A 10,130-nucleotide genomic window follows, 5' to 3' on the forward strand; every position below is an offset into this window, starting at 1 on the left:
GGCATGATTTGTTGGAAGTGAGTGACTTATGTTAAGCAGCTGTTAGGAATGTTTCCCAGCTCAAGTCCATGCACGTCTCTAACTGTGCAAGAAAGAAAGGGAGCTGGCAAGGTGTGACCGTGAGTGAGGTTCTTTCTGTACCGTTCACCATCTGGATGAGAGGTCTCATGGGCAGCATTCCCAAATGCCAGATGCATATCTCTGTCCCAGTCCTTTTGCTGGTGTGATGACGTGGCTTATTAGTAGCGTGGCTGCTGATCAGCACAAGCCTCCATCCGTCCAGTGAGGTCTTAAGAATTTGGACTATTCCTATCAGTCTGGAATGGCAGCGTGAGGACCTTCATGAGCCTGCTCCTCCAAAAAGCCACAAACACACTGGCAGCAATGGTCAAAGTCAACATGTTCAGGACTCCGGATGCTCGCCCAAGGCTTGCAACAACCTGAGGAGCTTTGATTCGAGAAAAAGTGCTGAACCACAGCAAGCACAGAGGGTTAGTGTCTTTTTAACTTGGACTATTCCTGTCCCCTTTTCCCCAGCTTCAAGGGAGTCTTCAAATCTAGCCTTATAATCTCTCTAACTATAAAAACCAGGCACCTAGAAAATAAGCCAAAAAAAAAGCCAAAATGGAAAGCAGTCCAAATATCCTTCTGTTAATAGTGATGATGTGATTGGGGATTGAGATTTGAGCAACCTTTGCTTTTCACTTTATAGCATTTCTATCCTATTAAATTGTTAGAAGAGTATTACTTTTTGTTGTTGTTAAATAAACTCTACCCCAACATGGGGCTTGAACTCACGATCCCGAGATCAAGAATCGAATGCTCTACTGACTGAGCCAGCCAGGCGCCTCACAAGAGTGTTAAATTAAAAATAAATAGTAAAACAAAAGAGCAAATGGGGGTGGAGTTCCTGAAAATGGTCTAGTGATTAAAGAATGGTAGATAGAAACTGCATAGAACTATTTATGACTGTTTCTAGTTGAAGACCTGTATAAAACAACCATGTCCTTTTTATTTGATATGCCATCTTTTACATTTTGTCTTAGTGAGATTCCAAAAAAAAAAAAAAAGAAAAAGAAAAGAAAAGAATAGAAAAGTTTGTAACAGCTTTTATAAACTCACAATTTGACCTTTGGTTCCTGACTCTACTTCCCCTATAAGATTCTAAGTTTGTCCAGTGTGAATTCTCCTCCCATGGTGGTTTTCAGGGACATAACTGTAGCAAGGGGAGAAACAACCAGGGCACGGGGTTATCAGGCAGCCTGGCTCTACTACTGTTTGCAGAAATCACTATTTCAATTCATCTTTCAAACTAACAGCTAAGGGCCCCTGGGTGGCTCAGTGGGTTAAGTGTCTGCCTTCGGCTCAGGTCATGATCTCAGGGTCCTGGGATCCAGCCCCACATCGGGCTCTCTGCTCAGCAGGGAGTCTGCTTCCCCTTCTCTTTCTGCCTACTTGTGATCTCTCTCTCCCTGTCAAATAAATAAATAAAATCTTAAAAAAAATTACTAACAGCTAACCAGAAGCCATCATAAGCAGATTTCTGTGCCCACTGTGATAGGCCAATCTGGAGGCTGAAACTATTTTTGATTGAGAATAACGCATCGAGGGCCCAAGAGGTACATTAGCGAGGGCTTTGGGTAGCCACCTGCTGTGATAATATCCCCACAATTATTTCGAAGGCTATCTGTATGAATGAGCTGAAGAAAAAAACCTGCCAGGAATAAAATCCCCCGCCTCCCACTCCAGACACAACAGTTATTCATGTTTTGTTTGAGACCAGGAAGTAACCTGCAGGGTTCAAATTCTCCCATAATTATTGGAAAGTATCTCTGCTTAAGACCAGGAAGTAACCACTGTGATCAAATCCCCCACAGTGACCTGTTGACCATGGATAGGCTTTGGATCTTCTTTGATGGCCCTAAAGCTGTAGATGCAGTTTGGGGCTAATGTGAATTGGGAGAGGGTCCACTGCTTTCATCAGTTTCCTGAAGTGGCTCATGGCCAAAAGAAATATAAGGTCCATTGATCTGAGGGTTTGCTGGATTGAAAGTAGGAAGTACCAGACCGATGAAAGGCATTCCTTTCCCCCCACCTCCTCCCGAGATTCTTCAAAGACCTTGTTGAGTCTGGGATAATCCTTGTACCTGAAGATTTTTGGCAACTTCATCATTTTAAATAAAAGTTATTGAAGAGATAGCCTGCGTGAGGAGAACACTCAGATCCTCCTCTGTCCCTTTGAAAGCACAAACCAAATATCCCATGTGAAAGGAACCTTTCCTGGACCAGGAGGCAAAGAGACATCTTTATCGCCACAGCTGGGAATTTCAGAGCACAGAGGTTATACAACCCTTGTTACTTTGTACTAACGTACGACCCTGGCCCAAATTCTGTTTAGGATTCCTTCCTCCTGGAAGCTCCCAAAGTTAAGTTTTCTTTGCCCTGCCCGTGCCTCATAGATTTATTGTTTCTTTCTCTAAAAAGGATGAAAACTTCCTGCCTTGGTCATTTCTTTAGGTCTTAATTTCATTACTGGTCCTCCGTGCACATTAATAAAACTTTTTTTTTTTTTTTTTTTGTCTCCTGTTGATCTGTCTCATGTCAATTTAATTCTTATTCCAGCTGGAAGAACTTGAAGAGTAGGGAAAGAATTTTTCCTTCCCTACAAATGAAGCCCTGGGAGAGGAGCTGGTGGGAGGAAAACATGATAAGGCAGAAGGGTGCTTCCAAGCTCCTGACCTGGAAAGGATCTTCAGGGAGAAGGATCTGTCCTAGCTTTGAAAGTAACCCCAGTCTTAGGCTGTGGAGCCTAAGAGGAGAGGGAAGCTCGGTGTTTCTGGATGTGTGGCCCAGGCAATAAGTAACCGCTATGTTAGGAACCATCATAGATCCTGTTGCTATTGGATTCAGGGGAATTGCCTCTGGAGTCGGCAAAGATAGGACCAAGCGCCAGGGCTGAGGGAGAGACGCTACCCAGCCTGGAGTGAAATGGGCTGGAACAATGCAGAAGCATAACATACAGGGAGCACTGACTGGCATCCCAAGTTCATGGCTCACTAACTGTGTGCACTTTGCCCTTAGCCCTTTGAGATCCCATTTCCTTCTCTGCAGACTGTGAGTTTGGGACTAATGACACTCCCGAGCATATATCTTTCAGAGTTTCAGGTTTAAAACCTTTGTTTATGTTTCCAAAAGTCAGCTAATTTGTGCAAGTAAGATGGAACTAAGCTGGTCATCTATATAGTGTATCTACCTGGGGCCCTGAGATGCCTCCTGCCACATGACAGTAGAGTAGATTTTGATGTCTCAGATCATTATGATTGAATGAAATGCTGGAGAGGAAAGGACTGGAAGTGGCATGATGCTCAGAGCTGCAACTGGAAAATTGCTGCCCTCAGAGGAGAAGTAGATGCATTAATTTCTCTGGTAAAGGCAGTAGAATTGACCTGAAGGAAATTGGGTGAAGATCCTGTTTGGAGGTGCAAATTTATCACATGAATCAAATAAACCTTTGGGGGACAATTCTTTTAAAACAAAATTTATTTATTTACTTATTTGAGAGATAGAGATAGAGAGAGAGAGCACACAGAGGGAGGAGCAGAGGGAGAGAATCTTCAAGCAGACTCCCTGCTGAGTGCAGAGCCCAACACGGGGCTCTAGCTCCTGCTCCTGAGATCATGACCTGAGCTGAAAACAAGAGTCGGATGTTCAACTGACTGAGCCGCCCAGGCGCTCCTCGGGAGACCATTCTTAGTCTAGGTGGAGGATCATCACCATAGAGGCTCACCTGTATCTTCAAAGCTGAAGGATGTGTTCATGGAGCATCAAACTTCAGAAATGGTTGATGACATATCCAGGAACAGTCTCGCATCTTCTTGTAGGGAAGCCAATTGTTTGAACCCTCTTGGGAAGCAGTTTTCAAATATTTAGTAAAAGCCATGAAGCTGCTTGTAACATCTGACCTAGTGATTTCCATTTTGGAGATTCTATCCTAAGGAAATGGCCCAGATGATTGAAAATTCATCATAAACGGATTGTCATCCCTCTGACACCGATCTCACCAGAATATGGAAAAATGATTCATAAAGTATGCAAAACAACTGATGTACTATAGTACAACCCCTCCCCTCCAGGCCCCGCAGCTGCCCAGCATCCACACATGCTCTTCTTTCTGTTCGTTTACTTGCAAAAATGAACCCTGTGTCACTATCATATTCACTGTGCCAAAGGCACTCACCCTTTTCTCAAAGGAGACAACCCAAAGTCTCATCCTTCTTTTTTATCAAGTTTCAAGTGCAATACCTCCAGGTGATGGTCTTTGCTTTTGTTCATTTCTAGATGTAGTACTTTTTTAAAAAATATTTTATTGATGTATTTATTTGAGAGAGAAAGAGAGAAAATGAGAGAGAGAGGGCAAGAGAGGGGAGAGATCAGAGGGAGAAGGAGATTCCCCACCAAGCAAGGAGCCTGATGTGGGACTTGATCCAAGGACTCCAGGATCATGACCAGAGCCGAAGGCAGTTGCTTAACCAACTGAGCCGCCCAGGTGCCCCCAGATGTGGCACTTCTTAATTCATAATTTCGCCTGCAGTTTAAAGGAGAGCGTGACCCACTCCCAATAGTCCCAATACAAGATGAGAGTAAGATAACAGAATATCTGTAATACCATGTCCATTTAGAAAAGGAAAGGGAGAGGAGAGCCTGCATGGCTCAGTAGGTTAAGTTTTCGACTCTTGATTTCTGCTCAGGTCATGATCTCAGGGTCCTGGCGGCATTGAGCCCCACATCAGACTCCGTGCTCGATGGAGAATCTGCTTGTCCCTCTTCCTCTTCTCCTCCCCTCACCCGTGCTCTCCTTCTCTCTGAAATAAATAAATAAATAATTTGAAAAAAGAAAAGGAAGGGGAGAAATCACTCATGGTGGTCCTCAAAATGCCGCATATCTCTCCACACTCTGCTGGAGAGGAGAAAGCAGGGACTCCCCATTCTGATGAAAGAGTGAGTTGCTTGAGCCACATTTCTGCTGCCCCTGGTTTCTGCTCTCTGTGAAGATAAACCTTGTCCCTCCTTGTCCTGCCCACATCTGAATAAGGTACAGGGAAGGAGTCCTCTTCTGGGGGTGTGGCAGCCTCCTTCCTGATGGTAGGGTAAGTATATGGTGGGGTAAGCCTTCAGATCTTTGATTCTGAGTCTGGAAATTTCTCCAGCAAGATGACCCCTTTATCAAATTAGGAGGTGGGGGATCTCTTTGCTTCTGGTCAATGTTATAGACTAATGATTAAAGAAGACAGTTACCAAACAATAGATTTCAGGGTGTGTGGCTTTTCAGTCCTTGTTGCTAAGACCAATCCCCTGGCTTTGAGCTTAATGACCTTTGATTTCTGCTATAGGATAATTCAAAACAATAACCTGGGATGGAGAGGGTTTATGGGGATAATTGATATCCTTTCCAGGCAAGGAATGTCCAGCCTGAGTTGCATAGAAAAGGCCTGGAGGATCAGGCTTGGCTCCTCTTAGGTTTCTGCCTTAACTGGTTCTACCTTCACCTTGGGGCAGATAACTGGACTTTGTCCACGTTGCACTGTTGTCTGATTCAACCATCTTGGAATTAGGATGCAGGGGTCCTATTAGGACAGCTGTATTTTCATCTTTGTCTGTCTTAAGATGGATCAACCTCATCATCCAAAACTTGTCTCTTCCTTATAGTACCTCTTTGAATGCCACAAGGAGCAACCAAAAGGATACCTGTATTGAAGTAATATAACCAGGTTCTCCATTTTCTAACACAAGACAGAGAGCTTTTCTCTGTCCTCCACCCAACTTTTCTTTAGTCAATTCTACATTATTCAGGCTGGCCCTTACCAGACCACACTTATAGGAACCAATTTCTGTATGGGATTCTTCCACTAGTCTATGATGGAAGAATGGAATCATTGTGTTCTTGTGATAAGTTCAACTGAATGTGTGTCAAGTAATGTTGGATTGTGAGATGGCGGTGGATGAGTGAAAATTTTCCATACTTCAATTTTAGTTTTTCTGATGTCTGCTAGTGCTTATGCCCCAAATATTTAGGTGGTTTGAAAGTGTTAGTGCCCTCTAGCCAGTGACTACCAGGAGCACATCTGTAGTTGAACAAGTTGGGTTTATTACTCTTTACAGGTGAGGAAAAACGAACACAGTGGAGGAAACCATAAGGTCTTTCGGTAACAGCAGTGTGATGGGATTCTTCCAAGTAGGTAAGACTAAAGGGTAAGAGGGAGGCAGAAATTGAGCAAGAAAGCAATAGAAGGATTGGAGTTTATCCAGGCATCCAACCTAGATAAGAAGTCATATCACAGAAAGATAATTTTGAGATCACTGGGAAGGAGGACAGTGGTCAACAGCATTCAATAATAGGGAGATGACCAGAAAGAAAAGGACTGAATTGTGTCAAGACCAATATTGACTGAGTAATAGGGGTAGAATCCAGATTGCAATAGTTGAGGAGTGGATAGGAGAGCAAGATTTGGAGACAGCAAATACAGATGATTCTTTTGACAAGCATGACCATGAAGGAAGAAGAAAGAATAATAGAGAGTGCCAGAGTCAAGATGTTGATTATGTTGGTATTGTTTTAATGGGAAAGACTTGGGTTTGTTTAAATGCTGGTGAGAAACATTAAAGGGTGGAGAAGAGATTGAAAATAGAGGGTAAAGGGTGGAAATGGAAGAGAGGAATCAGAAAAGAATTCAATCAGTCAGTCAACAAGTGTTTGAGGGGCTACCATATTCTCCACATTATATAGATCCTGAAAATGCAGTGGTAATCAAGACCCAGAGCACAGATGGATGGACTGGACTCAGATGAAGCAACCCATCTTCTGCTGTGACAAAGAGAGAGGAGACAAGGATGGCTGATGAAGTGGGGGAGTTTTTAGGGCCAGGAAGGTAGAGAGCTGAGGGGGTTCTTGCCCAACAATGTCCATTTTCCCTGTGGAGTCGGAAGGAAAGTCCTTTAGATACAACTGAGGTTTAAAATTAGAGAAGGTTTCAAATAGTTCTTGTGGGGCATGGAAAAATGTGATGGTTAGTTTATGTTTTGACCTGGCTAGGTCACTATACCAGGATATTTGGCCAAACACTAGTCTAGATGTTGCTATGAAGTTTTTTTTTTTTTCCCCAGATGATATTAGTGTTTAAATCAGTGGACTTTGAGTAAAGGATATTACTTGACATAATATGGGTGAGCCTCATCAGTCAAAGACCTTAAGAGCAAAAGACCAAGGTGCCCTCGGGAGGAGGGAATTCTGCCAATGGACTGTCTTTGAACTCAAGTTGCATCATCAAATTTTCTCTGGGTCTCCAGCATGCTGGCTGACCCTGTCAAATTTCAGCTTGTCCAGCTTGTCAGCCTCCACAGTCATGTGAGTTAATTCCTTACAATCATTCTTTCTCAATAGATGGATAGATAGATAATAGAAATATATCCTATTGGTTATGTTTCTCTGGAGAACTCTGACAGAATCTGGAGAACTCTGACAGAATCTAGATAACATAAAGAGATCTAGAGAGAGAGATTGAGTCTGCTGACTTAGGATACAGAGAAGAATTGAGGGATGGCATCAAGGACTGAGTTGAGGTCGGAGACCATGAATCTGTAGTCCATCCATCAATGTGGTTGCAGGATTTTCTCTTGCAGTGTTCAGCAGCCCTAGATAAGGAGGCAGAAAGAAGGCAGAGGTATTTGGATTGATATGGGATCAGAGTTTTGGAGAAATGGAATAGAAATACAAGGTGGTTAGGATAGGGAGTCATCAAATGATGTATTGTACATTTAGTCTAGATTGGGAAAGAATTAAAGACAGAAAGGGGTTAATTGAGTAGGAGAGAATGGAAGAATCAGGGGCCTTAAATTTGGTGAGATTTTTAAAAAGGCAAACCCAAAAAACCAACCAACCAACCACCCACCCACCCAACCACCCAACCAAAACAACAACAAACAGTGTGTTATGGGCTAAATTGTGTACCTTCCAAAAAAGAGATGCTGAAGTCCTTATCTCCAGGGCTTCAGAATGTGAACTTATTTGGAAATAGGATCTTTTACAGAAGTAATCCAGTTCAAACAAGGTCATTAGTGTGAACTTTAATCCAACAGGACTTTCTGTGTCCTTATAAATGGGGAAATTTGATACAGAGACAGACATGCATAGAGGCAAGACAACATAAAGATGCAGGAAGAATGCCATGTGAAGCCAGAGGATTGGAGTGAGGCACCTATAATCCAAGCAACACCAAAGATTGCTGGCAACCCACTGGAAGCCACTAAGAGGCAAGGAAGGAATCCCTTAGAGCTTTCAGAGGGAGCACAACCCTGCTAACACTTTAATTTCAGACTTCTGGCATCCAGAGGTGTAAGGCAATAAATTCCTGTTATTTTAAGCCACCCAGTTGGTGGTGCTTGTTACAGAAGCCCTAGGAAACTTACACTACGTATGTGGAGAGTAAGGGAGTCAAAGAGCCTGAAGGATAGGAGTTGATTAAAGAGTAGATTCTAATTGGGTCCAGACCCCTGAGGAAGTTAGGTAATCTTGGGGGTGTATACAGAATAATCAGTTCCCCCAGAGTTTCTGAAAGCCCCAGATTTGTAGGGGCTGATGCTGAGTAACTAGGGGGCTTCATTGGAGCCATGGGACTCTTTCCTCTGTCATCCCAAATCTTGCTGGTAGTCCCAGGCACCCCAGAGCAAACCAGGGGTTCAGAATGTAGGACCTCCCCAAGGAAACCATTTTGAGATCAAATGAGCACTGCCTTGCTTTCATCAAACATCGCTATGAGGCCATTTTGTGCGTAGCTGTAATGGCAAACAGACTTGCGGTTCACCATAGGGTGACTTCCTTTGGCCGTCACTAGGCAACAAATCAGGATAGATCCATCTGTAGCCAATTACATGCTCTCCAGAGCAACACACTTTCTTTAGGAAGCAAACCTAAAAGTCCTAGATTATCAAAACCGCAGTAGAAATCCTTTATTTTGCTAAAAACACTTTGACCTTTTAAAATTGCTTCAAAATGAAGTCAAAACTTCATGCTGTGCATTGGGTTCTAAGTTGTAGTTAAGGTAGTCATTATTGTTCGAGAAATGTCTGGTTTTGTTTTATAAAGCTAAGGTGGCAGGTGACCCATTTCATTGACCTACTTTCAGTTTAAACAGAAATTGTCAACTAAAACCCACCTCATGTCAGTTGCAGGGATCTGTCTTTCAATGTTGATGTGTAAAGGAAAAATACTACTTTAGGTTTCTTCATAATTAACAAAGAATGCCTATTGGACATTGGCTCCAAAGATGATTAGGACACAGGTCTTGGCCTCAATGGAATGTGCTACAACCTAGTTGGGGAGACAGTATGTGTAGGTAGAAAGATAAAAATATCCAGTACCATGGGGGAATATTTCACTCAACCCTCATGACAATCTTATGAGGGAGACACTATTACTGTGGCCATTTTACAGATGAGGAAATCAAGGCACAGACAGGTAAAATAAATAGCCTAAGGCAACATGGTTATCAAATGGTACCTCCAGAATTTGAGTCTAGATAGTTTGGCTTCAGAGTCCATACTTTTAAGACAAAACTCGAAAAAAAATGAATGACTCTTTGAATGACAGCCTAGGTATTCCAAGACTTGAGCTAGGACAATCAAGAGAGAAAAGGTTTTTGAACATAATTTCACATTCCAGTCCCTAGTTAATAATATAGATAGCTTTCTCAAAGTACACTAGGTTATCATAGCCAGTCAGCCAATACCAATCAATTATTATAAAACTACCCCAGACACAGGTGAGTGTGAGGAAGGCTCTTGGTCATCCATACATCAGTGCGGACTCTTCTCTTTGGTTTCTCACCTTCATCATTTTTTCTGACTCCACTGTGATGGTCTGCCATCTGACCAGTTGAGAAAACACAATGACTAATAAAGGACATACAACCTTACATTTGCATTTAAGGAACACAAGCTCATATGTGTAAGCATTATTGTGTATTACCCTGTTTGTATCTATGGTATTAATCTTTATCAAAAACCCAAGGGTAGGGCCACCTGGGTGGCTCAGTGGGTTAAGCCTCTGCCTTTGGCTCAGGTCATGATCCCAGGGT

Source organism: Mustela lutreola, chromosome X (genome assembly GCF_030435805.1).
Source record: "Mustela lutreola isolate mMusLut2 chromosome X, mMusLut2.pri, whole genome shotgun sequence".
NCBI lineage: Eukaryota > Metazoa > Chordata > Mammalia > Carnivora > Mustelidae > Mustela > Mustela lutreola.